Source organism: Balaenoptera acutorostrata, unplaced genomic scaffold (assembly GCF_949987535.1).
Source record: "Balaenoptera acutorostrata unplaced genomic scaffold, mBalAcu1.1 scaffold_1214, whole genome shotgun sequence".
NCBI lineage: Eukaryota > Metazoa > Chordata > Mammalia > Artiodactyla > Balaenopteridae > Balaenoptera > Balaenoptera acutorostrata.
The window spans coordinates 1-26,901 of NW_026646540.1; the positions used below are offsets into that span (position 1 = coordinate 1).

Sequence of the window (26,901 nt, forward strand, 5' to 3'; positions counted from 1 at the left end):
TACTTCCTGGCCTGCTGCCAAGACTGGCAACCTACCCTTGGCCCACACACAAAGCTAATGGCATGGGAATCATTCTGACGCCCAATGTGGCGGGGCAAACCCTTGCAGCAATTGTGTAACTTGCAGTGGTGTCTGGTACTTTCACACTCTGGGCCCATCAGTGACGTGACATTGGGGAAACCCTGGGGCCCAGGTCCTCTACAAGCCACTTGTTACCCACAGCCATGCAACGACAGAACCCAGACAACAGCCTAGACACTTGAACTGGTATGACTTGTCTCCCCTTTGGCCAGGCTCGCCGGATACCACAGTCTCGGTGTACCAGCGGTGGCAGGAAAAATGACACCCACACCACACATCCTCTCCTGCCCTTAAACCTGTAGCCTTTCCTTGGCAGCCGACTCCCTTGTCTCTGCATGGTTGCGCCCAATGACCTCCGGGTACAGCTCCAATCCTCAGGGAACGCTATGACGGCCAGGTATAGAAACGATGCTTGGCTGTCCTCAGGAACACCTTCACATCTTCAACACAGGGGGAACGTGGCCAGACAGGGACAAAACACCCCAAGGCCTCCAAATCGGCCCCCATGAGAAGACACCATACTGTGCCATGAAGGCAACCATTCACTGGCACAAGGACCCGCCATGAAGCAAATCGACCAAGGAGAGGAAAGAGGCGGGACAGTCCACAACTGTGCTCCCGTATTCCCTCCCTACACGTGCCTCCAGATGCTCCTGAGGGAATCCCAAATGTGTTCTGGGAACCCCATGGCCACCGTCGATGTATCCACCCACCAATAAACCGGTGGGCTTAGCCAGCCATCTCACGTGTCTCTTTCACACGCCTTGCCTTACTCTCTCTCCACCAGGATCCCAACGTGTCACGGCAAGATGCCAGAGCCACCCCTCACCAAAGAAGCTTGCCGTGACCAAGTCTGACTAAGGCATTTTTCAGCCCCTTCACACAGCACGCACAAGCAGGACACAACCTGAGGAGGAGCCATCAGATTGGCCAAACTCCCAGGAACAGTGACCCATTTGATTTCTCCCCTCATCAGGAGAAACCTAAACTGCATCTGGTCTCCCACGCAGAACATGACAAAGAAGCCTGCCCTAGGCCTGGAATCCTCTTCTGACCCTGAGCCTACAAACGTCAGTTTCTTTGAGGCCACAAGGCAATGACCAGCAGGTGGGGGCAGCCTGTAGAAAACAAGTGCAGGCGGCAGAACCATCAATGGCTCATGCTTCCTCTCCTACCTGCATCCTAAACCGTGGCAGGGGACAGCAGTCCTGGCTAGATCAAGGAACCCAGAGACGGCACGCTGTCCCAAGCCTTCCCACCTGCATTGGCATCCCAGGCTCCTTTCCCAATGGCTCTTCTCCCCATGAGATGACCACAACCCTCAACTTGAACAACGTGGCTGTGGACACCCACGACCGCAAATGCAACGTGAACCTCTCCCTACTTTCCTTTTGGGAGCCACGTGCTGGACCTCAGTTCCAACGAGGAGACGGTAGGGATTTCTCACTCATTTTGTTCAGATTTCCAAGGAATGCATTTGTGGGAGTCATCATCGATCCAAGCACATGCTCGAACGGTGGACATGCAAAGTTGCAGATTCCACCACGGGACGGCCAGCGAGCTGAATCATATCAGCGTACAGAAGTGGCCAGAGCCGAGCCATGGGTCAGGAAATGCAGCCAGTTCTCAGGGCATCAAAGCTCGTGTTCCCCGAGAAAAGACCAGAAGGTGAGGGTGTAGCCCCGGTGCACACGTTCCTGTCGCCAAACCTTTAGGTTTAGCAAAGAAGTGTCGCTTACCGCAACAAGGGTTAAAGCAGGATCCTCATGGAATGCACGCCAACACCCCTCCGAGACTCCTTCGCCTGGCCTCGCCTTGCCACACCGTCCTCACTTCAACGGGTATCAGGGATTATACGGATGGCCCCAGGCTGCTGCTGGCATTCCTTCCCTGGCATTCCACCTGGCTCGGGGTGAGAGAACACACACATGCTTGAGGAGGGTGCACGTGCGCACCGAGGGAAAGGGCGAAACCACCCAGCGATGTGTGTTCTATCTCTCCTCAACATTTCATTTGCTGTCCATCTTGCCTGTGTGTCCACAGCCAAACGTGAAAGCATTGTGTCACAGGCGGCTTCAGAGCGTGCGGCCATCAGGACAAAGAGTGCCGCTGACCAAGAACCCCCTGTTCTCGGACCATGAAATTCCTCTCCTGAGCCATCTGCCCTCCATCATAGCAAAAGGATGTCTTCCTGTTCCCCTGAGACACCCTCAGGACAACAGGGCCCCCTCAGCCTAAGAGCAAGTGCCCTCTATGGGAACAAACACGCCTTTGGCACTTATGATTAAACACAGTGGACACGCTCTCAAGGGGAGAGATCTTCCATAAGGGAAGGGCCCTTGGCCGAATATGACGTCCACCATCAAAAGCGGCGCGTAGGGACCCATGAAAAAGGGCACCTGAGGAACCCCTGGACTGATCAAGGGAGACTCACCAGCAGGTATACTTCCTCATCTCCTGCCAAGTCAGAGGAACTTCCCTAGGACCGCAACCAAAGCTAATGGCAAGGGAGCCATTCCAATGCCCAAAGTGGCGGGCCAAACCCTTGCAGCAACTGGGTAACTTACCGTAGCACCTTGCACATTTGCATTCTTCCCTTCAAGGACAAGACCTTGGAGAAACCATGAGACCCAGGTCCTCCAGAACCAACGTGTCACCCACAGCCGTGCAATGAGAGAACGCATCCAACATCCTGCACCCTTGAACCGGCGTGACTTCTCTGGCTTGAAGCCATGCCCGCTGGAGATCACAGGCTCACAGCAGCAGAAGGTGGCAGGACAAAATGACCCCGGCAGCACACATTCACTCCAGCCCTTAAACCTGTAGCGTTTCCTTGGCAGCCAACTCCCTTCTTTCTGCATGGTTGGGCCCAAAGACCTCCGGGAAGAGCGCCAAACCTCAGGGAATGCTATGCCGACCTGGTATAGCAGTGACGCTGGGCTGTCCTAAGGAACACCTTAACATCCTCAACATAGGGGCAATGAGGCCACACAGGGACAAAACATCCCAACGGCTCCAAATCGGTCCCAGTGAGAAGACACCATCCTGTGCCGTGAAGGCACCATTCGCTGGAACAAGGATCCGCCGTGAAGCAATTGAGAAAGGAGAGGAAAAGGTTGGCATGGTCCACGAATGTGCACCTGTATTCCTTCTCTACACGGGACTCCAAATGCTCCTGAAGATATCCCAAAAGAGTTCCGGGAACCCTATGTCCACCGACCATCTATCCACCCAACAGTAAGCCTGTGGGCTTAGCCAACACTCTCACGTGTATTTCCCGCTCGCCTTGCCTTCCTCTCTCCACCAGGATCCAAACGAATCCACCCCTCACCTAAGTAGCTTGATATCCCCTGGATTTGCCTAAGGCATTTTCCAACCTCTCCCCACACAACACACAAGCAGGACACAACCCAAGGAGGCGCCATCAGCGTCGCCCAAATCCCGGGGACAGTGGCCCATTTCATTTCCCCCGACCATCAGGGCAAACCTAAACTATATCCCACCTCCCAAGCTGAACAGGACATAGAGGCCTGGCCTGGCCAGGACTCCTTCTCTGACCCTGAGTGCAGAGACTTCTGTTTCCTTGCGGGAACAAGGCAACGGCCTGAGCTTGAGGGTGGCCTGTAGACCTCAATGGCAAGCCAGAGGAGTACCAGTGGCTCACGCTTCCTTTCGCACCCGCACGCTGACCACGGCAGGGGATAGCAGTTCTGGCTAGACTCAGGTGCCCAGAGACGTCAAGTTGTCCTTAGCCCTCCCATGTAGATGGACATCCCAGGCTCCTTTCCACATGGCTCTTTCTGCACGAGGAGCCCGCCACCCTCAACTTGAACAATGTTGCTGCGCACGCCCACAGTAGCAAATGCAACATGGACCTCTTCCTAATTTTCCTTTAGGAGCCACGTGCTGGATCTCAGTTAGGATGAGAAGACGGTAGGTATTGCTCATTCATTTTGTTTAGATTTCCAAGGAATGCATTTATGGGAGTCATCACTGATCCACGCTCCTGCTCAAAGGCTGGACATGCAAAGTCGCGGACTGTCAGCAAGCTCAATCCTCTCAGCAGTAGGGAGCGGCCAGACTCGAGCCACGGGGCAGGAAGTGCACCCAAGTCTCAGGGCATCGGAGCTCGGGTGCCCCAGGAAGAGCTCAGAATGTGACGGTGTAGTCTCGCGGCACAAGTCTCCGTGGCCAAACATCTATGTTTCTTCAAAGAAGTTCCGTTTACCCCCACAAGGTTTCTACCAGGAACCTTGTCCAGCCAGAGGCGATGCCCTTCGATCACACAGAAATCTATTGGCATTGGAGATATTCCAATGCCCAAACTGGCAGGGCAAACCCTTGCAGCAACTGGGTTACTTGCCCTGGCGCCTTCTATTTTCGCCCCCGGGCCCGTCAGTGACATGACCGCGGAGAAACCTGAGACCCATTCATTTGTTCAGAGTTCCAAGCAGTGCATTTATGGGAGTCATCATCAATCCACCTGCTCAAAGGCTGCACGTTCAAAGTCGCAGGCTCCACCACGGGGCAGCCACCGATCTCAAGCATGTCAGCAGTCAGGAGCGGCCAGAGCCGACCCACGGGGCTGCAAATGGATCTAAGGATCATGGCATCATATCTGGGGTGCCCCTGGAAGAGCCAAGAAGGTGAGGGTGTAGTCTCAGTGCACAAGTCCCCGTGGCCAAACATCTAGGTTTCTGCAAAGAAATTCCGCTCACCACCACAAGGTTGCTACTAGGATACTAAAGGACTTCACGCCAAAACCACTCTGACACTCTTTCGCCTCGCCTTGCCTCACCTTGCCACACTGTCCTCACCTCGCCAGGTGTCACGGACTATACAGAGGGCCACATGCTGCTGCAGGTGTTTGTTCCCTGGCACTCCACCACCTGCCTCAGGGTGACAGAACACAGGGATGTTTGAGAAAAGTGAAGGGGCACACAGAGGCAAAGGGTGATACCGCCCAGCGATGTGCACTATATCTCCCCTCAACATTTAATTTGCAGCCCATCATGTCTGTGTGTCCACAGCCAAACGTGAATGCATCGTGGCACAGATGCCTTCAGAGCACACGGGCATCAGCACAAAGAGCAGGGCCGTCCATCAACCCCCTGGTATGGGCCTTGAACTTCCCCGCCTGAGCCACCTCCCCGCCGACACAGCATAGGGATGTCATCCTGAACCGCTGAGACACCCTCAGGGGAACTGGGATTACTCAGCGGAAGAGCCACTGCCCTCTGGAGAACCAAACCAATCCTGGTGCATACGCTTCCACACAATGGACTCACCCTCAAGGGGAAATGTGATCCCTGAGATCTTCCACAAGGGAACGGCCCTTGGCCAAATGGGACGACCTCCAACAAAAGCAGCTTGTAGGGACCGGTGACAAAACGCACCAGAGGAACTCCTGGACTGAACAATGGAGATTCACCTGCAGCCATACTTCCTGGCCTGCTGCCAAGACTGGCAACCTACCCTTGGCCCACACACAAAGCTAATGGCATGGGAATCATTCCGACGCCCAATGTGGCGGGGCAAACCCTTGCAGCAATTGTGTAACTTGCAGTGGTGTCTGGTAGTTTCACACTCTGGGCCCATCAGTGACGTGACATTGGGGAAACCCTGGGGCCCAGGTCCTCTACAAGCCACTTGTTACCCACAGCCATGCAACGACAGAACCCAGACAACAGCCTAGACACTTGAACTGGTATGACTTGTCTCTCCGTTGGCCAGGCTCGCCGGATACCACAGTCTCGGTGTACCAGCGGTGGCAGGAAAAATGACACCCACACCACACATCCTCTCCTGCCCTTAAACCTGTAGCCTTTCCTTGGCAGCCGACTCCCTTGTTTCTGCATGGTTGCGCCCAATGACCTCCGGGTACAGCTCCAATCCTCAGGGAACGCTATGAGGGCCAGGTATAGAAACGATGCTTGGCTGTCCTCAGGAACACCTTCACATCTTCAACACAGGGGGAACGTGGCCAGACAGGGACAAAACACCCCAAGGCCTCCAAATCGGCCCCCATGAGAAGACACCATACTGTGCCATGAAGGCAACCATTCACTGGCACAAGGACCCGCCATGAAGCAAATCGACCAAGGAGAGGAAAGAGGCGGGACAGTCCACAACTGTGCTCCCGTATTCCCTCCCTACACGTGCCTCCAGATGCTCCTGAGGGAATCCCAAATGTGTTCTGGGAACCCCATGGCCACCGTCGATGTATCCACCCACCAGTAAACCTGTGGGCTTAGCCAGCCATCTCACGTGTCTCTTTCACTCGCCTTGCCTTACTCTCTCTCCACCGGGATCCCAACGTGTCACGGCAAGATGCCAGTGCCACCCCTCACCAAAGAAGCTTGCCGTGACCAAGTCTGACTAAGGCATTTTTCAGCCCCTTCACACAGCACGCACAAGCAGGACACAACCCGAGGAGGAGCCATCAGATTGGCCAAACTCCCAGGAACAGTGACCCATTTGATTTCTCCCCTCATCAGGAGAAACCTAAACTGCATCTGGTCTCCCACGCAGAACATGACAAAGAAGCCTGCACTAGGCCTGGATTCCTCTTCTGACCCTGAGCCTACAAACGTCAGTTTCTTTGAGGCCACAAGGCAATGACCAGCAGGTGGGGGCAGCCTGTAGAACCCAAGTGCAGGCGGCAGAACCAGCAATGGCTCACGCTTCCTCTCCTACCTGCATGCTGAACCGTGGCAGGGGACAGCAGTCCTGGCTAGATTAAGGAACCCAGAGACGGCACGCTGTCCCAAGCCTTCCCACCTGGATTGGCATCCCAGGCTCCTTTCCCAATGGCTCTTCTCCCCATGAGATGACCACAACCCTCAACTTGAACAACGTGGCTGTGGACACCCACGACCACAAATGCAACGTGAACCTCTCCCTACTTTCCTTTTGGGAGCCACGTGCTGGACCTCAGTTCCAACGAGGAGACGGTAGGGATTTCTCACTCATTTTGTTCAGATTTCCAAGGAATGCATTTGTGGGAGTCATCATCGATCCAAGCACATGCTCGAACGGTGGACATGCAAAGTTGCAGATTCCACCACGGGACGGCCAGCGAGCTGAATCATATCAGCGTACAGAAGTGGCCAGAGCCGAGCCATGGGTCAGGAAATGCAGCCAGTTCTCAGGGCATCAAAGCTCGTGTTCCCCGAGAAAAGACCAGAAGGTGAGGGTGTAGCCCCGGTGCACACGTTCCTGTCGCCAAACCTTTAGGTTTAGCAAAGAAGTGTCGCTTACCGCAACAAGGGTTAAAGCAGGATCCTCATGGAATGCACGCCAACACCCCTCCGAGACTCCTTCGCCTGGCCTCGCCTTGCCACACCGTCCTCACTTCAACGGGTATCAGGGATTATACGGATGGCCCCAGGCTGCTGCTGGCATTCCTTCCCTGGCATTCCACCTGGCTCGGGGTGAGAGAACACACACATGCTTGAGGAGGGTGCACGTGCGCACCGAGGGAAAGGGCGAAACCACCCAGCGATGTGTGTTCTATCTCTCCTCAACATTTCATTTGCTGTCCATCTTGCCTGTGTGTCCACAGCCAAACGTGAAAGCATTGTGTCACAGGCGGCTTCAGAGCGTGCGGCCATCAGGACAAAGAGTGCCGCTGACCAAGAACCCCCTGTTCTCGGACCATGAAATTCCTCTCCTGAGCCATCTGCCCTCCATCATAGCAAAAGGATGTCTTCCTGTTCCCCTGAGACACCCTCAGGACAACAGGGCCCCCTCAGCCTAAGAGCAAGTGCCCTCTATGGGAACAAACACGCCTTTGGCACTTATGATTAAACACAGTGGACACGCTCTCAAGGGGAGAGATCTTCCATAAGGGAAGGGCCCTTGGCCGAATATGACGTCCACCATCAAAAGCGGCGCGTAGGGACCCATGAAAAAGGGCACCTGAGGAACCCCTGGACTGATCAAGGGAGACTCACCAGCAGGTATACTTCCTCATCTCCTGCCAAGTCAGAGGAACTTCCCTAGGACCGCAACCAAAGCTAATGGCAAGGGAGCCATTCCAATGCCCAAAGTGGCGGGCCAAACCCTTGCAGCAACTGGGTAACTTACCGTAGCACCTTGCACATTTGCATTCTTCCCTTCAAGGACAAGACCTTGGAGAAACCATGAGACCCAGGTCCTCCAGAACCAACGTGTCACCCACAGCCGTGCAATGAGAGAACGCATCCAACATCCTGCACCCTTGAACCGGCGTGACTTCTCTGGCTTGAAGCCATGCCCGCTGGAGATCACAGGCTCACAGCAGCAGAAGGTGGCAGGACAAAATGACCCCGGCAGCACACATTCACTCCAGCCCTTAAACCTGTAGCGTTTCCTTGGCAGCCAACTCCCTTCTTTCTGCATGGTTGGGCCCAAAGACCTCCGGGAAGAGCGCCAAACCTCAGGGAATGCTATGCCGACCTGGTATAGCAGTGACGCTGGGCTGTCCTAAGGAACACCTTAACATCCTCAACATAGGGGCAATGAGGCCACACAGGGACAAAACATCCCAACGGCTCCAAATCGGTCCCAGTGAGAAGACACCATCCTGTGCCGTGAAGGCACCATTCGCTGGAACAAGGATCCGCCGTGAAGCAATTGAGAAAGGAGAGGAAAAGGTTGGCATGGTCCACGAATGTGCACCTGTATTCCTTCTCTACACGGGACTCCAAATGCTCCTGAAGATATCCCAAAAGAGTTCCGGGAACCCTATGTCCACCGACCATCTATCCACCCAACAGTAAGCCTGTGGGCTTAGCCAACACTCTCACGTGTATTTCCCGCTCGCCTTGCCTTCCTCTCTCCACCAGGATCCAAACGAATCCACCCCTCACCTAAGTAGCTTGATATCCCCTGGATTTGCCTAAGGCATTTTCCAACCTCTCCACACACAACACACAAGCAGGACACAACCCAAGGAGGCGCCATCAGCGTCGCCCAAATCCCGGGGACAGTGGCCCATTTCATTTCCCCCGACCATCAGGGCAAACCTAAACTATATCCCACCTCCCAAGCTGAACAGGACATAGAGGCCTGGCCTGGCCAGGACTCCTTCTCTGACCCTGAGTGCAGAGACTTCTGTTTCCTTGCGGGAACAAGGCAACGGCCTGAGCTTGAGGGTGGCCTGTAGACCTCAATGGCAAGCCAGAGGAGTACCAGTGGCTCACGCTTCCTTTCGCACCCGCACGCTGACCACGGCAGGGGATAGCAGTTCTGGCTAGACTCAGGTGCCCAGAGACGTCAAGTTGTCCTTAGCCCTCCCATGTAGATGGACATCCCAGGCTCCTTTCCACATGGCTCTTTCTGCACGAGGAGCCCGCCACCCTCAACTTGAACAATGTTGCTGCGCACGCCCACAGTAGCAAATGCAACATGGACCTCTTCCTAATTTTCCTTTAGGAGCCACGTGCTGGATCTCAGTTAGGATGAGAAGACGGTAGGTATTGCTCATTCATTTTGTTTAGATTTCCAAGGAATGCATTTATGGGAGTCATCACTGATCCACGCTCCTGCTCAAAGGCTGGACATGCAAAGTCGCGGACTGTCAGCAAGCTCAATCCTCTCAGCAGTAGGGAGCGGCCAGACTCGAGCCACGGGGCAGGAAGTGCACCCAAGTCTCAGGGCATCGGAGCTCGGGTGCCCCAGGAAGAGCTCAGAATGTGACGGTGTAGTCTCGCGGCACAAGTCTCCGTGGCCAAACATCTATGTTTCTTCAAAGAAGTTCCGTTTACCCCCACAAGGTTTCTACCAGGAACCTTGTCCAGCCAGAGGCGATGCCCTTCGATCACACAGAAATCTATTGGCATTGGAGATATTCCAATGCCCAAACTGGCAGGGCAAACCCTTGCAGCAACTGGGTTACTTGCCCTGGCGCCTTCTATTTTCGCCCCCGGGCCCGTCAGTGACATGACCGCGGAGAAACCTGAGACCCATTCATTTGTTCAGAGTTCCAAGCAGTGCATTTATGGGAGTCATCATCAATCCACCTGCTCAAAGGCTGCACGTTCAAAGTCGCAGGCTCCACCACGGGGCAGCCACCGATCTCAAGCATGTCAGCAGTCAGGAGCGGCCAGAGCCGACCCACGGGGCTGCAAATGGATCTAAGGATCATGGCATCATATCTGGGGTGCCCCTGGAAGAGCCAAGAAGGTGAGGGTGTAGTCTCAGTGCACAAGTCCCCGTGGCCAAACATCTAGGTTTCTGCAAAGAAATTCCGCTCACCACCACAAGGTTGCTACTAGGATACTAAAGGACTTCACGCCAAAACCACTCTGACACTCTTTCGCCTCGCCTTGCCTCACCTTGCCACACTGTCCTCACCTCGCCAGGTGTCACGGACTATACAGAGGGCCACATGCTGCTGCAGGTGTTTGTTCCCTGGCACTCCACCACCTGCCTCAGGGTGACAGAACACAGGGATGTTTGAGAAAAGTGAAGGGGCACACAGAGGCAAAGGGTGATACCGCCCAGCGATGTGCACTATATCTCCCCTCAACATTTAATTTGCAGCCCATCATGTCTGTGTGTCCACAGCCAAACGTGAATGCATCGTGGCACAGATGCCTTCAGAGCACACGGGCATCAGCACAAAGAGCAGGGCCGTCCATCAACCCCCTGGTATGGGCCTTGAACTTCCCCGCCTGAGCCACCTCCCCGCCGACACAGCATAGGGATGTCATCCTGAACCGCTGAGACACCCTCAGGGGAACTGGGATTACTCAGCGGAAGAGCCACTGCCCTCTGGAGAACCAAACCAATCCTGGTGCATACGCTTCCACACAATGGACTCACCCTCAAGGGGAAATGTGATCCCTGAGATCTTCCACAAGGGAACGGCCCTTGGCCAAATGGGACGACCTCCAACAAAAGCAGCTTGTAGGGACCGGTGACAAAACGCACCAGAGGAACTCCTGGACTGAACAATGGAGATTCACCTGCAGCCATACTTCCTGGCCTGCTGCCAAGACTGGCAACCTACCCTTGGCCCACACACAAAGCTAATGGCATGGGAATCATTCCGACGCCCAATGTGGCGGGGCAAACCCTTGCAGCAATTGTGTAACTTGCAGTGGTGTCTGGTACTTTCACACTCTGGGCCCATCAGTGACGTGACATTGGGGAAACCCTGGGGCCCAGGTCCTCTACAAGCCACTTGTTACCCACAGCCATGCAACGACAGAACCCAGACAACAGCCTAGACACTTGAACTGGTATGACTTGTCTCTCCGTTGGCCAGGCTCGCCGGATACCACAGTCTCGGTGTACCAGCGGTGGCAGGAAAAATGACACCCACACCACACATCCTCTCCTGCCCTTAAACCTGTAGCCTTTCCTTGGCAGCCGACTCCCTTGTTTCTGCATGGTTGCGCCCAATGACCTCCGGGTACAGCTCCAATCCTCAGGGAACGCTATGAGGGCCAGGTATAGAAACGATGCTTGGCTGTCCTCAGGAACACCTTCACATCTTCAACACAGGGGGAACGTGGCCAGACAGGGACAAAACACCCCAAGGCCTCCAAATCGGCCCCCATGAGAAGACACCATACTGTGCCATGAAGGCAACCATTCACTGGCACAAGGACCCGCCATGAAGCAAATCGACCAAGGAGAGGAAAGAGGCGGGACAGTCCACAACTGTGCTCCCGTATTCCCTCCCTACACGTGCCTCCAGATGCTCCTGAGGGAATCCCAAATGTGTTCTGGGAACCCCATGGCCACCGTCGATGTATCCACCCACCAGTAAACCTGTGGGCTTAGCCAGCCATCTCACGTGTCTCTTTCACTCGCCTTGCCTTACTCTCTCTCCACCGGGATCCCAACGTGTCACGGCAAGATGCCAGTGCCACCCCTCACCAAAGAAGCTTGCCGTGACCAAGTCTGACTAAGGCATTTTTCAGCCCCTTCACACAGCACGCACAAGCAGGACACAACCCGAGGAGGAGCCATCAGATTGGCCAAACTCCCAGGAACAGTGACCCATTTGATTTCTCCCCTCATCAGGAGAAACCTAAACTGCATCTGGTCTCCCACGCAGAACATGACAAAGAAGCCTGCACTAGGCCTGGATTCCTCTTCTGACCCTGAGCCTACAAACGTCAGTTTCTTTGAGGCCACAAGGCAATGACCAGCAGGTGGGGGCAGCCTGTAGAACCCAAGTGCAGGCGGCAGAACCAGCAATGGCTCACGCTTCCTCTCCTACCTGCATGCTGAACCGTGGCAGGGGACAGCAGTCCTGGCTAGATTAAGGAACCCAGAGACGGCACGCTGTCCCAAGCCTTCCCACCTGGATTGGCATCCCAGGCTCCTTTCCCAATGGCTCTTCTCCCCATGAGATGACCACAACCCTCAACTTGAACAACGTGGCTGTGGACACCCACGACCACAAATGCAACGTGAACCTCTCCCTACTTTCCTTTTGGGAGCCACGTGCTGGACCTCAGTTCCAACGAGGAGACGGTAGGGATTTCTCACTCATTTTGTTCAGATTTCCAAGGAATGCATTTGTGGGAATCATCATCGATCCAAGCACATGCTCGAACGGTGGACATGCAAAGTTGCAGATTCCACCACGGGACGGCCAGCGAGCTGAATCATATCAGCGTACAGAAGTGGCCAGAGCCGAGCCATGGGTCAGGAAATGCAGCCAGTTCTCAGGGCATCAAAGCTCGTGTTCCCCGAGAAAAGACCAGAAGGTGAGGGTGTAGCCCCGGTGCACACGTTCCTGTCGCCAAACCTTTAGGTTTAGCAAAGAAGTGTCGCTTACCGCAACAAGGGTTAAAGCAGGATCCTCATGGAATGCACGCCAACACCCCTCCGAGACTCCTTCGCCTGGCCTCGCCTTGCCACACCGTCCTCACTTCAACGGGTATCAGGGATTATACGGATGGCCCCAGGCTGCTGCTGGCATTCCTTCCCTGGCATTCCACCTGGCTCGGGGTGAGAGAACACACACATGCTTGAGGAGGGTGCACGTGCGCACCGAGGGAAAGGGCGAAACCACCCAGCGATGTGTGTTCTATCTCTCCTCAACATTTCATTTGCTGTCCATCTTGCCTGTGTGTCCACAGCCAAACGTGAAAGCATTGTGTCACAGGCGGCTTCAGAGCGTGCGGCCATCAGGACAAAGAGTGCCGCTGACCAAGAACCCCCTGTTCTCGGACCATGAAATTCCTCTCCTGAGCCATCTGCCCTCCATCATAGCAAAAGGATGTCTTCCTGTTCCCCTGAGACACCCTCAGGACAACAGGGCCCCCTCAGCCTAAGAGCAAGTGCCCTCTATGGGAACAAACACGCCTTTGGCACTTATGATTAAACACAGTGGACACGCTCTCAAGGGGAGAGATCTTCCATAAGGGAAGGGCCTTTGGCCGAATATGACGTCCACCATCAAAAGCGGCGCGTAGGGACCCATGAAAAAGGGCACCTGAGGAACCCCTGGACTGATCAAGGGAGACTCACCAGCAGGTATACTTCCTCATCTCCTGCCAAGTCAGAGGAACTTCCCTAGGACCGCAACCAAAGCTAATGGCAAGGGAGCCATTCCAATGCCCAAAGTGGCGGGCCAAACCCTTGCAGCAACTGGGTAACTTACCGTAGCACCTTGCACATTTGCATTCTTCCCTTCAAGGACAAGACCTTGGAGAAACCATGAGACCCAGGTCCTCCAGAACCAACGTGTCACCCACAGCCGTGCAATGAGAGAACGCATCCAACATCCTGCACCCTTGAACCGGCGTGACTTCTCTGGCTTGAAGCCATGCCCGCTGGAGATCACAGGCTCACAGCAGCAGAAGGTGGCAGGACAAAATGACCCCGGCAGCACACATTCACTCCAGCCCTTAAACCTGTAGCGTTTCCTTGGCAGCCAACTCCCTTCTTTCTGCATGGTTGGGCCCAAAGACCTCCGGGAAGAGCGCCAAACCTCAGGGAATGCTATGCCGACCTGGTATAGCAGTGACGCTGGGCTGTCCTAAGGAACACCTTAACATCCTCAACATAGGGGCAATGAGGCCACACAGGGACAAAACATCCCAACGGCTCCAAATCGGTCCCAGTGAGAAGACACCATCCTGTGCCGTGAAGGCACCATTCGCTGGAACAAGGATCCGCCGTGAAGCAATTGAGAAAGGAGAGGAAAAGGTTGGCATGGTCCACGAATGTGCACCTGTATTCCTTCTCTACACGGGACTCCAAATGCTCCTGAAGATATCCCAAAAGAGTTCCGGGAACCCTATGTCCACCGACCATCTATCCACCCAACAGTAAGCCTTTGGGCTTAGCCAACACTCTCACGTGTATTTCCCGCTCGCCTTGCCTTCCTCTCTCCACCAGGATCCAAACGAATCCACCCCTCACCTAAGTAGCTTGATATCCCCTGGATTTGCCTAAGGCATTTTCCAACCTCTCCCCACACAACACACAAGCAGGACACAACCCAAGGAGGCGCCATCAGCGTCGCCCAAATCCCGGGGACAGTGGCCCATTTCATTTCCCCCGACCATCAGGGCAAACCTAAACTATATCCCACCTCCCAAGCTGAACAGGACATAGAGGCCTGGCCTGGCCAGGACTCCTTCTCTGACCCTGAGTGCAGAGACTTCTGTTTCCTTGCGGGAACAAGGCAACGGCCTGAGCTTGAGGGTGGCCTGTAGACCTCAATGGCAAGCCAGAGGAGTACCAGTGGCTCACGCTTCCTTTCGCACCCGCACGCTGACCACGGCAGGGGATAGCAGTTCTGGCTAGACTCAGGTGCCCAGAGACGTCAAGTTGTCCTTAGCCCTCCCATGTAGATGGACATCCCAGGCTCCTTTCCACATGGCTCTTTCTGCACGAGGAGCCCGCCACCCTCAACTTGAACAATGTTGCTGCGCACGCCCACAGTAGCAAATGCAACATGGACCTCTTCCTAATTTTCCTTTAGGAGCCACGTGCTGGATCTCAGTTAGGATGAGAAGACGGTAGGTATTGCTCATTCATTTTGTTTAGATTTCCAAGGAATGCATTTATGGGAGTCATCACTGATCCACGCTCCTGCTCAAAGGCTGGACATGCAAAGTCGCGGACTGTCAGCAAGCTCAATCCTCTCAGCAGTAGGGAGCGGCCAGACTCGAGCCACGGGGCAGGAAGTGCACCCAAGTCTCAGGGCATCGGAGCTCGGCTGCCCCAGGAAGAGCTCAGAATGTGACGGTGTAGTCTCGCGGCACAAGTCTCCGTGGCCAAACATCTATGTTTCTTCAAAGAAGTTCCGTTTACCCCCACAAGGTTTCTACCAGGAACCTTGTCCAGCCAGAGGCGATGCCCTTCGATCACACAGAAATCTATTGGCATTGGAGATATTCCAATGCCCAAACTGGCAGGGCAAACCCTTGCAGCAACTGGGTTACTTGCCCTGGCGCCTTCTATTTTCGCCCCCGGGCCCGTCAGTGACATGACCGCGGAGAAACCTGAGACCCATTCATTTGTTCAGAGTTCCAAGCAGTGCATTTATGGGAGTCATCATCAATCCACCTGCTCAAAGGCTGCACGTTCAAAGTCGCAGGCTCCACCACGGGGCAGCCACCGATCTCAAGCATGTCAGCAGTCAGGAGCGGCCAGAGCCGACCCACGGGGCTGCAAATGGATCTAAGGATCATGGCATCATATCTGGGGTGCCCCTGGAAGAGCCAAGAAGGTGAGGGTGTAGTCTCAGTGCACAAGTCCCCGTGGCCAAACATCTAGGTTTCTGCAAAGAAATTCCGCTCACCACCACAAGGTTGCTACTAGGATACTAAAGGACTTCACGCCAAAACCACTCTGACACTCTTTCGCCTCGCCTTGCCTCACCTTGCCACACTGTCCTCACCTCGCCAGGTGTCACGGACTATACAGAGGGCCACATGCTGCTGCAGGTGTTTGTTCCCTGGCACTCCACCACCTGCCTCAGGGTGACAGAACACAGGGATGTTTGAGAAAAGTGAAGGGGCACACAGAGGCAAAGGGTGATACCGCCCAGCGATGTGCACTATATCTCCCCTCAACATTTAATTTGCAGCCCATCATGTCTGTGTGTCCACAGCCAAACGTGAATGCATCGTGGCACAGATGCCTTCAGAGCACACGGGCATCAGCACAAAGAGCAGGGCCGTCCATCAACCCCCTGGTATGGGCCTTGAACTTCCCCGCCTGAGCCACCTCCCCGCCGACACAGCATAGGGATGTCATCCTGAACCGCTGAGACACCCTCAGGGGAACTGGGATTACTCAGCGGAAGAGCCACTGCCCTCTGGAGAACCAAACCAATCCTGGTGCATACGCTTCCACACAATGGACTCACCCTCAAGGGGAAATGTGATCCCTGAGATCTTCCACAAGGGAACGGCCCTTGGCCAAATGGGACGACCTCCAACAAAAGCAGCTTGTAGGGACCGGTGACAAAACGCACCAGAGGAACTCCTGGACTGAACAATGGAGATTCACCTGCAGCCATACTTCCTGGCCTGCTGCCAAGACTGGCAACCTACCCTTGGCCCACACACAAAGCTAATGGCATGGGAATCATTCCGACGCCCAATGTGGCGGGGCAAACCCTTGCAGCAATTGTGTAACTTGCAGTGGTGTCTGGTAGTTTCACACTCTGGGCCCATCAGTGACGTGACATTGGGGAAACCCTGGGGCCCAGGTCCTCTACAAGCCACTTGTTACCCACAGCCATGCAACGACAGAACCCAGACAACAGCCTAGACACTTGAACTGGTATGACTTGTCTCTCCGTTGGCCAGGCTCGCCGGATACCACAGTCTCGGTGTACCAGCGGTGGCAGGAAAAATGACACCCACACCACACATCCTCTCCTGCCCTTAAACCTGTAGCCTTTCCTTGGCAGCCGACTCCCTTGTTTCTGCATGGTTGCGCCCAATGACCTCCGGGTACAGCTCCAATCCTCAGGGAACGCTATGAGGGCCAGGTATAGAAACGATGCTTGGCTGTCCTCAGGAACACCTTCACATCTTCAACACAGGGGGAACGTGGCCAGACAGGGACAAAACACCCCAAGGCCTCCAAATCGGCCCCCATGAGAAGACACCATACTGTGCCATGAAGGCAACCATTCACTGGCACAAGGACCCGCCATGAAGCAAATCGACCAAGGAGAGGAAAGAGGCGGGACAGTCCACAACTGTGCTCCCGTATTCCCTCCCTACACGTGCCTCCAGATGCTCCTGAGGGAATCCCAAATGTGTTCTGGGAACCCCATGGCCACCGTCGATGTATCCACCCACCAGTAAACCTGTGGGCTTAGCCAGCCATCTCACGTGTCTCTTTCACTCGCCTTGCCTTACTCTCTCTCCACCGGGATCCCAACGTGTCACGGCAAGATGCCAGTGCCACCCCTCACCAAAGAAGCTTGCCGTGACCAAGTCTGACTAAGGCATTTTTCAGCCCCTTCACACAGCACGCACAAGCAGGACACAACCCGAGGAGGAGCCATCAGATTGGCCAAACTCCCAGGAACAGTGACCCATTTGATTTCTCCCCTCATCAGGAGAAACCTAAACTGCATCTGGTCTCCCACGCAGAACATGACAAAGAAGCCTGCACTAGGCCTGGATTCCTCTTCTGACCCTGAGCCTACAAACGTCAGTTTCTTTGAGGCCACAAGGCAATGACCAGCAGGTGGGGGCAGCCTGTAGAACCCAAGTGCAGGCGGCAGAACCAGCAATGGCTCACGCTTCCTCTCCTACCTGCATGCTGAACCGTGGCAGGGGACAGCAGTCCTGGCTAGATTAAGGAACCCAGAGACGGCACGCTGTCCCAAGCCTTCCCACCTGGATTGGCATCCCAGGCTCCTTTCCCAATGGCTCTTCTCCCCATGAGATGACCACAACCCTCAACTTGAACAACGTGGCTGTGGACACCCACGACCACAAATGCAACGTGAACCTCTCCCTACTTTCCTTTTGGGAGCCACGTGCTGGACCTCAGTTCCAACGAGGAGACGGTAGGGATTTCTCACTCATTTTGTTCAGATTTCCAAGGAATGCATTTGTGGGAGTCATCATCGATCCAAGCACATGCTCGAACGGTGGACATGCAAAGTTGCAGATTCCACCACGGGACGGCCAGCGAGCTGAATCATATCAGCGTACAGAAGTGGCCAGAGCCGAGCCATGGGTCAGGAAATGCAGCCAGTTCTCAGGGCATCAAAGCTCGTGTTCCCCGAGAAAAGACCAGAAGGTGAGGGTGTAGCCCCGGTGCACACGTTCCTGTCGCCAAACCTTTAGGTTTAGCAAAGAAGTGTCGCTTACCGCAACAAGGGTTAAAGCAGGATCCTCATGGAATGCACGCCAACACCCCTCCGAGACTCCTTCGCCTGGCCTCGCCTTGCCACACCGTCCTCACTTCAACGGGTATCAGGGATTATACGGATGGCCCCAGGCTGCTGCTGGCATTCCTTCCCTGGCATTCCACCTGGCTCGGGGTGAGAGAACACACACATGCTTGAGGAGGGTGCACGTGCGCACCGAGGGAAAGGGCGAAACCACCCAGCGATGTGTGTTCTATCTCTCCTCAACATTTCATTTGCTGTCCATCTTGCCTGTGTGTCCACAGCCAAACGTGAAAGCATTGTGTCACAGGCGGCTTCAGAGCGTGCGGCCATCAGGACAAAGAGTGCCGCTGACCAAGAACCCCCTGTTCTCGGACCATGAAATTCCTCTCCTGAGCCATCTGCCCTCCATCATAGCAAAAGGATGTCTTCCTGTTCCCCTGAGACACCCTCAGGACAACAGGGCCCCCTCAGCCTAAGAGCAAGTGCCCTCTATGGGAACAAACACGCCTTTGGCACTTATGATTAAACACAGTGGACACGCTCTCAAGGGGAGAGATCTTCCATAAGGGAAGGGCCCTTGGCCGAATATGACGTCCACCATCAAAAGCGGCGCGTAGGGACCCATGAAAAAGGGCACCTGAGGAACCCCTGGACTGATCAAGGGAGACTCACCAGCAGGTATACTTCCTCATCTCCTGCCAAGTCAGAGGAACTTCCCTAGGACCGCAACCAAAGCTAATGGCAAGGGAGCCATTCCAATGCCCAAAGTGGCGGGCCAAACCCTTGCAGCAACTGGGTAACTTACCGTAGCACCTTGCACATTTGCATTCTTCCCTTCAAGGACAAGACCTTGGAGAAACCATGAGACCCAGGTCCTCCAGAACCAACGTGTCACCCACAGCCGTGCAATGAGAGAACGCATCCAACATCCTGCACCCTTGAACCGGCGTGACTTCTCTGGCTTGAAGCCATGCCCGCTGGAGATCACAGGCTCACAGCAGCAGAAGGTGGCAGGACAAAATGACCCCGGCAGCACACATTCACTCCAGCCCTTAAACCTGTAGCGTTTCCTTGGCAGCCAACTCCCTTCTTTCTGCATGGTTGGGCCCAAAGACCTCCGGGAAGAGCGCCAAACCTCAGGGAATGCTATGCCGACCTGGTATAGCAGTGACGCTGGGCTGTCCTAAGGAACACCTTAACATCCTCAACATAGGGGCAATGAGGCCACACAGGGACAAAACATCCCAACGGCTCCAAATCGGTCCCAGTGAGAAGACACCATCCTGTGCCGTGAAGGCACCATTCGCTGGAACAAGGATCCGCCGTGAAGCAATTGAGAAAGGAGAGGAAAAGGTTGGCATGGTCCACGAATGTGCACCTGTATTCCTTCTCTACACGGGACTCCAAATGCTCCTGAAGATATCCCAAAAGAGTTCCGGGAACCCTATGTCCACCGACCATCTATCCACCCAACAGTAAGCCTGTGGGCTTAGCCAACACTCTCACGTGTATTTCCCGCTCGCCTTGCCTTCCTCTCTCCACCAGGATCCAAACGAATCCACCCCTCACCTAAGTAGCTTGATATCCCCTGGATTTGCCTAAGGCATTTTCCAACCTCTCCCCACACAACACACAAGCAGGACACAACCCAAGGAGGCGCCATCAGCGTCGCCCAAATCCCGGGGACAGTGGCCCATTTCATTTCCCCCGACCATCAGGGCAAACCTAAACTATATCCCACCTCCCAAGCTGAACAGGACATAGAGGCCTGGCCTGGCCAGGACTCCTTCTCTGACCCTGAGTGCAGAGACTTCTGTTTCCTTGCGGGAACAAGGCAACGGCCTGAGCTTGAGGGTGGCCTGTAGACCTCAATGGCAAGCCAGAGGAGTACCAGTGGCTCACGCTTCCTTTCGCACCCGCACGCTGACCACGGCAGGGGATAGCAGTTCTGGCTAGACTCAGGTGCCCAGAGACGTCAAGTTGTCCTTAGCCCTCCCATGTAGATGGACATCCCAGGCTCCTTTCCACATGGCTCTTTCTGCACGAGGAGCCCGCCACCCTCAACTTGAACAATGTTGCTGCGCACGCCCACAGTAGCAAATGCAACATGGACCTCTTCCTAATTTTCCTTTAGGAGCCACGTGCTGGATCTCAGTTAGGATGAGAAGACGGTAGGTATTGCTCATTCATTTTGTTTAGATTTCCAAGGAATGCATTTATGGGAGTCATCACTGATCCACGCTCCTGCTCAAAGGCTGGACATGCAAAGTCGCGGACTGTCAGCAAGCTCAATCCTCTCAGCAGTAGGGAGCGGCCAGACTCGAGCCACGGGGCAGGAAGTGCACCCAAGTCTCAGGGCATCGGAGCTCGGCTGCCCCAGGAAGAGCTCAGAATGTGACGGTGTAGTCTCGCGGCACAAGTCTCCGTGGCCAAACATCTATGTTTCTTCAAAGAAGTTCCGTTTACCCCCACAAGGTTTCTACCAGGAACCTTGTCCAGCCAGAGGTGATGCCCTTCGATCACACAGAAATCTATTGGCATTGGAGATATTCCAATGCCCAAACTGGCAGGGCAAACCCTTGCAGCAACTGGGTTACTTGCCCTGGCGCCTTCTATTTTCGCCCCCGGGCCCGTCAGTGACATGACCGCGGAGAAACCTGAGACCCATTCATTTGTTCAGAGTTCCAAGCAGTGCATTTATGGGAGTCATCATCAATCCACCTGCTCAAAGGCTGCACGTTCAAAGTCGCAGGCTCCACCACGGGGCAGCCACCGATCTCAAGCATGTCAGCAGTCAGGAGCGGCCAGAGCCGACCCACGGGGCTGCAAATGGATCTAAGGATCATGGCATCATATCTGGGGTGCCCCTGGAAGAGCCAAGAAGGTGAGGGTGTAGTCTCAGTGCACAAGTCCCCGTGGCCAAACATCTAGGTTTCTGCAAAGAAATTCCGCTCACCACCACAAGGTTGCTACTAGGATACTAAAGGACTTCACGCCAAAACCACTCTGACACTCTTTCGCCTCGCCTTGCCTCACCTTGCCACACTGTCCTCACCTCGCCAGGTGTCACGGACTATACAGAGGGCCACATGCTGCTGCAGGTGTTTGTTCCCTGGCACTCCACCACCTGCCTCAGGGTGACAGAACACAGGGATGTTTGAGAAAAGTGAAGGGGCACACAGAGGCAAAGGGTGATACCGCCCAGCGATGTGCACTATATCTCCCCTCAACATTTAATTTGCAGCCCATCATGTCTGTGTGTCCACAGCCAAACGTGAATGCATCGTGGCACAGATGCCTTCAGAGCACACGGGCATCAGCACAAAGAGCAGGGCCGTCCATCAACCCCCTGGTATGGGCCTTGAACTTCCCCGCCTGAGCCACCTCCCCGCCGACACAGCATAGGGATGTCATCCTGAACCGCTGAGACACCCTCAGGGGAACTGGGATTACTCAGCGGAAGAGCCACTGCCCTCTGGAGAACCAAACCAATCCTGGTGCATACGCTTCCACACAATGGACTCACCCTCAAGGGGAAATGTGATCCCTGAGATCTTCCACAAGGGAACGGCCCTTGGCCAAATGGGACGACCTCCAACAAAAGCAGCTTGTAGGGACCGGTGACAAAACGCACCAGAGGAACTCCTGGACTGAACAATGGAGATTCACCTGCAGCCATACTTCCTGGCCTGCTGCCAAGACTGGCAACCTACCCTTGGCCCACACACAAAGCTAATGGCATGGGAATCATTCTGACGCCCAATGTGGCGGGGCAAACCCTTGCAGCAATTGTGTAACTTGCAGTGGTGTCTGGTACTTTCACACTCTGGGCCCATCAGTGACGTGACATTGGGGAAACCCTGGGGCCCAGGTCCTCTACAAGCCACTTGTTACCCACAGCCATGCAACGACAGAACCCAGACAACAGCCTAGACACTTGAACTGGTATGACTTGTCTCCCCTTTGGCCAGGCTCACCGGATACCACAGTCTCGGTGTACCAGCGGTGGCAGGAAAAATGACACCCACACCACACATCCTCTCCTGCCCTTAAACCTGTAGCCTTTCCTTGGCAGCCGACTCCCTTGTCTCTGCATGGTTGCGCCCAATGACCTCCGGGTACAGCTCCAATCCTCAGGGAACGCTATGAGGGCCAGGTATAGAAACGATGCTTGGCTGTCCTCAGGAACACCTTCACATCTTCAACACAGGGGGAACGTGGCCAGACAGGGACAAAACACCCCAAGGCCTCCAAATCGGCCCCCATGAAAAGACACCATACTGTGCCATGAAGGCAACCATTCACTGGCACAAGGACCCGCCATGAAGCAAATCGACCAAGGAGAGGAAAGAGGCGGGACAGTCCACAACTGTGCTCCCGTATTCCCTCCCTACACGTGCCTCCAGATGCTCCTGAGGGAATCCCAAATGTGTTCTGGGAACCCCATGGCCACCGTCGATGTATCCACCCACCAATAAACCGGTGGGCTTAGCCAGCCATCTCACGTGTCTCTTTCACACGCCTTGCCTTACTCTCTCTCCACCAGGATCCCAACGTGTCACGGCAAGATGCCAGAGCCACCCCTCACCAAAGAAGCTTGCCGTGACCAAGTCTGACTAAGGCATTTTTCAGCCCCTTCACACAGCACGCACAAGCAGGACACAACCTGAGGAGGAGCCATCAGATTGGCCAAACTCCCAGGAACAGTGACCCATTTGATTTCTCCCCTCATCAGGAGAAACCTAAACTGCATCTGGTCTCCCACGCAGAACATGACAAAGAAGCCTGCCCTAGGCCTGGAATCCTCTTCTGACCCTGAGCCTACAAACGTCAGTTTCTTTGAGGCCACAAGGCAATGACCAGCAGGTGGGGGCAGCCTGTAGAAAACAAGTGCAGGCGGCAGAACCATCAATGGCTCATGCTTCCTCTCCTACCTGCATCCTAAACCGTGGCAGGGGACAGCAGTCCTGGCTAGATCAAGGAACCCAGAGACGGCACGCTGTCCCAAGCCTTCCCACCTGCATTGGCATCCCAGGCTCCTTTCCCAATGGCTCTTCTCCCCATGAGATGACCACAACCCTCAACTTGAACAACGTGGCTGTGGACACCCACGACCGCAAATGCAACGTGAACCTCTCCCTACTTTCCTTTTGGGAGCCACGTGCTGGACCTCAGTTCCAACGAGGAGACGGTAGGGATTTCTCACTCATTTTGTTCAGATTTCCAAGGAATGCATTTGTGGGAGTCATCATCGATCCAAGCACATGCTCGAACGGTGGACATGCAATGTTGCAGATTCCATCACGGGACGGTCAGCGAGCTGAATCATATCAGTGTACAGAAGTGGCCAGAGCCGAGCCATGGGTCAGGAAATGCAGCCAGTTCTCAGGGCATCAAAGCTCGTGTTCCCCGAGAAAAGACCAGAAGGTGAGGGTGTAGCCCCGGTGCACACGTTCCTGTCGCCAAACCTTTAGGTTTAGCAAAGAAGTGTCGCTTACCGCAACAAGGGTTAAAGCAGGATCCTCATGGAATGCACGCCAACACCCCTCCGAGACTCCTTCGCCTGGCCTCGCCTTGCCACACCGTCCTCACTTCAACGGGTATCAGGGATTATACGGATGGCCCCAGGCTGCTGCTGGCATTCCTTCCCTGGCATTCCACCTGGCTCGGGGTGAGAGAACACACACATGCTTGAGGAGGGTGCACGTGCGCACCGAGGGAAAGGGCGAAACCACCCAGCGATGTGTGTTCTATCTCTCCTCAACATTTCATTTGCTGTCCATCTTGCCTGTGTGTCCACAGCCAAACGTGAAAGCATTGTGTCACAGGCGGCTTCAGAGCGTGCGGCCATCAGGACAAAGAGTGCCGCTGACCAAGAACCCCCTGTTCTCGGACCATGAAATTCCTCTCCTGAGCCATCTGCCCTCCATCATAGCAAAAGGATGTCTTCCTGTTCCCCTGAGACACCCTCAGGACAACAGGGCCCCCTCAGCCTAAGAGCAAGTGCCCTCTATGGGAACAAACACGCCTTTGGCACTTATGATTAAACACAGTGGACACGCTCTCAAGGGGAGAGATCTTCCATAAGGGAAGGGCCCTTGGCCGAATATGACGTCCACCATCAAAAGCGGCGCGTAGGGACCCATGAAAAAGGGCACCTGAGGAACCCCTGGACTGATCAAGGGAGACTCACCAGCAGGTATACTTCCTCATCTCCTGCCAAGTCAGAGGAACTTCCCTAGGACCGCAACCAAAGCTAATGGCAAGGGAGCCATTCCAATGCCCAAAGTGGCGGGCCAAACCCTTGCAGCAACTGGGTAACTTACCGTAGCACCTTGCACATTTGCATTCTTCCCTTCAAGGACAAGACCTTGGAGAAACCATGAGACCCAGGTCCTCCAGAACCAACGTGTCACCCACAGCCGTGCAATGAGAGAACGCATCCAACATCCTGCACCCTTGAACCGGCGTGACTTCTCTGGCTTGAAGCCATGCCCGCTGGAGATCACAGGCTCACAGCAGCAGAAGGTGGCAGGACAAAATGACCCCGGCAGCACACATTCACTCCAGCCCTTAAACCTGTAGCGTTTCCTTGGCAGCCAACTCCCTTCTTTCTGCATGGTTGGGCCCAAAGACCTCCGGGAAGAGCGCCAAACCTCAGGGAATGCTATGCCGACCTGGTATAGCAGTGACGCTGGGCTGTCCTAAGGAACACCTTAACATCCTCAACATAGGGGCAATGAGGCCACACAGGGACAAAACATCCCAACGGCTCCAAATCGGTCCCAGTGAGAAGACACCATCCTGTGCCGTGAAGGCACCATTCGCTGGAACAAGGATCCGCCGTGAAGCAATTGAGAAAGGAGAGGAAAAGGTTGGCATGGTCCACGAATGTGCACCTGTATTCCTTCTCTACACGGGACTCCAAATGCTCCTGAAGATATCCCAAAAGAGTTCCGGGAACCCTATGTCCACCGACCATCTATCCACCCAACAGTAAGCCTGTGGGCTTAGCCAACACTCTCACGTGTATTTCCCGCTCGCCTTGCCTTCCTCTCTCCACCAGGATCCAAACGAATCCACCCCTCACCTAAGTAGCTTGATATCCCCTGGATTTGCCTAAGGCATTTTCCAACCTCTCCACACACAACACACAAGCAGGACACAACCCAAGGAGGCGCCATCAGCGTCACCCAAATCCCGGGGACAGTGGCCCATTTCATTTCCCCCGACCATCAGGGCAAACCTAAACTATATCCCACCTCCCAAGCTGAACAGGACATAGAGGCCTGGCCTGGCCAGGACTCCTTCTCTGACCCTGAGTGCAGAGACTTCTGTTTCCTTGCGGGAACAAGGCAACGGCCTGAGCTTGAGGGTGGCCTGTAGACCTCAATGGCAAGCCAGAGGAGTACCAGTGGCTCACGCTTCCTTTCGCACCCGCACGCTGACCACGGCAGGGGATAGCAGTTCTGGCTAGACTCAGGTGCCCAGAGACGTCAAGTTGTCCTTAGCCCTCCCATGTAGATGGACATCCCAGGCTCCTTTCCACATGGCTCTTTCTGCACGAGGAGCCCGCCACCCTCAACTTGAACAATGTTGCTGCGCACGCCCACAGTAGCAAATGCAACATGGACCTCTTCCTAATTTTCCTTTAGGAGCCACGTGCTGGATCTCAGTTAGGATGAGAAGACGGTAGGTATTGCTCATTCATTTTGTTTAGATTTCCAAGGAATGCATTTATGGGAGTCATCACTGATCCACGCTCCTGCTCAAAGGCTGGACATGCAAAGTCGCGGACTGTCAGCAAGCTCAATCCTCTCAGCAGTAGGGAGCGGCCAGACTCGAGCCACGGGGCAGGAAGTGCACCCAAGTCTCAGGGCATCGGAGCTCGGCTGCCCCAGGAAGAGCTCAGAATGTGACGGTGTAGTCTCGCGGCACAAGTCTCCGTGGCCAAACATCTATGTTTCTTCAAAGAAGTTCCGTTTACCCCCACAAGGTTTCTACCAGGAACCTTGTCCAGCCAGAGGCGATGCCCTTCGATCACACAGAAATCTATTGGCATTGGAGATATTCCAATGCCCAAACTGGCAGGGCAAACCCTTGCAGCAACTGGGTTACTTGCCCTGGCGCCTTCTATTTTCGCCCCCGGGCCCGTCAGTGACATGACCGCGGAGAAACCTGAGACCCATTCATTTGTTCAGAGTTCCAAGCAGTGCATTTATGGGAGTCATCATCAATCCACCTGCTCAAAGGCTGCACGTTCAAAGTCGCAGGCTCCACCACGGGGCAGCCACCGATCTCAAGCATGTCAGCAGTCAGGAGCGGCCAGAGCCGACCCACGGGGCTGCAAATGGATCTAAGGATCATGGCATCATATCTGGGGTGCCCCTGGAAGAGCCAAGAAGGTGAGGGTGTAGTCTCAGTGCACAAGTCCCCGTGGCCAAACATCTAGGTTTCTGCAAAGAAATTCCGCTCACCACCACAAGGTTGCTACT

General features: G+C 54.8%; 15 non-coding genes across 15 annotated transcripts; all 15 read right to left on the minus strand.

Annotated features, from left to right (window-relative positions):
• Window positions 1-1,488: 1,488 nt before the first annotated feature.
• On the minus strand, window positions 1,489-1,580 carry LOC130706956 (small nucleolar RNA SNORD116). Its single transcript, XR_009006987.1, has one exon. It is a non-coding gene; the product is annotated as a small nucleolar RNA SNORD116 (small nucleolar RNA).
• A 2,409-nt stretch (window positions 1,581-3,989) lies between these two features.
• LOC114237574 (small nucleolar RNA SNORD116) lies at window positions 3,990-4,081 on the minus strand. The gene has a single exon (XR_003623106.2). It is a non-coding gene; the product is annotated as a small nucleolar RNA SNORD116 (small nucleolar RNA).
• Window positions 4,082-4,469: 388 nt separating this feature from the next.
• On the minus strand, window positions 4,470-4,562 carry LOC130706963 (small nucleolar RNA SNORD116). Its single transcript, XR_009006994.1, has one exon. It is a non-coding gene; the product is annotated as a small nucleolar RNA SNORD116 (small nucleolar RNA).
• Window positions 4,563-7,009: 2,447 nt separating this feature from the next.
• On the minus strand, window positions 7,010-7,101 carry LOC130706966 (small nucleolar RNA SNORD116). Its single transcript, XR_009006997.1, has one exon. It is a non-coding gene; the product is annotated as a small nucleolar RNA SNORD116 (small nucleolar RNA).
• A 2,409-nt stretch (window positions 7,102-9,510) lies between these two features.
• On the minus strand, window positions 9,511-9,602 carry LOC130706954 (small nucleolar RNA SNORD116). The gene has a single exon (XR_009006985.1). It is a non-coding gene; the product is annotated as a small nucleolar RNA SNORD116 (small nucleolar RNA).
• Window positions 9,603-9,990: 388 nt separating this feature from the next.
• LOC130706964 (small nucleolar RNA SNORD116) lies at window positions 9,991-10,083 on the minus strand. The gene has a single exon (XR_009006995.1). It is a non-coding gene; the product is annotated as a small nucleolar RNA SNORD116 (small nucleolar RNA).
• Window positions 10,084-12,530: 2,447 nt separating this feature from the next.
• On the minus strand, window positions 12,531-12,622 carry LOC130706953 (small nucleolar RNA SNORD116). The gene has a single exon (XR_009006984.1). It is a non-coding gene; the product is annotated as a small nucleolar RNA SNORD116 (small nucleolar RNA).
• A 2,409-nt stretch (window positions 12,623-15,031) lies between these two features.
• On the minus strand, window positions 15,032-15,123 carry LOC114237568 (small nucleolar RNA SNORD116). Its single transcript, XR_003623101.2, has one exon. It is a non-coding gene; the product is annotated as a small nucleolar RNA SNORD116 (small nucleolar RNA).
• Window positions 15,124-15,511: 388 nt separating this feature from the next.
• Window positions 15,512-15,604, minus strand: LOC130706965 (small nucleolar RNA SNORD116). The gene has a single exon (XR_009006996.1). It is a non-coding gene; the product is annotated as a small nucleolar RNA SNORD116 (small nucleolar RNA).
• Window positions 15,605-18,051: 2,447 nt separating this feature from the next.
• On the minus strand, window positions 18,052-18,143 carry LOC130706975 (small nucleolar RNA SNORD116). The gene has a single exon (XR_009007006.1). It is a non-coding gene; the product is annotated as a small nucleolar RNA SNORD116 (small nucleolar RNA).
• Window positions 18,144-20,552: 2,409 nt separating this feature from the next.
• Window positions 20,553-20,644, minus strand: LOC130706955 (small nucleolar RNA SNORD116). The gene has a single exon (XR_009006986.1). It is a non-coding gene; the product is annotated as a small nucleolar RNA SNORD116 (small nucleolar RNA).
• Window positions 20,645-21,032: 388 nt separating this feature from the next.
• Window positions 21,033-21,125, minus strand: LOC130706967 (small nucleolar RNA SNORD116). The gene has a single exon (XR_009006998.1). It is a non-coding gene; the product is annotated as a small nucleolar RNA SNORD116 (small nucleolar RNA).
• A 2,447-nt stretch (window positions 21,126-23,572) lies between these two features.
• Window positions 23,573-23,664, minus strand: LOC130706976 (small nucleolar RNA SNORD116). The gene has a single exon (XR_009007007.1). It is a non-coding gene; the product is annotated as a small nucleolar RNA SNORD116 (small nucleolar RNA).
• Window positions 23,665-26,073: 2,409 nt separating this feature from the next.
• On the minus strand, window positions 26,074-26,165 carry LOC130706957 (small nucleolar RNA SNORD116). The gene has a single exon (XR_009006988.1). It is a non-coding gene; the product is annotated as a small nucleolar RNA SNORD116 (small nucleolar RNA).
• A 388-nt stretch (window positions 26,166-26,553) lies between these two features.
• On the minus strand, window positions 26,554-26,646 carry LOC130706968 (small nucleolar RNA SNORD116). Its single transcript, XR_009006999.1, has one exon. It is a non-coding gene; the product is annotated as a small nucleolar RNA SNORD116 (small nucleolar RNA).
• Between the last annotated feature and the right edge of the window lie 255 nt (window positions 26,647-26,901).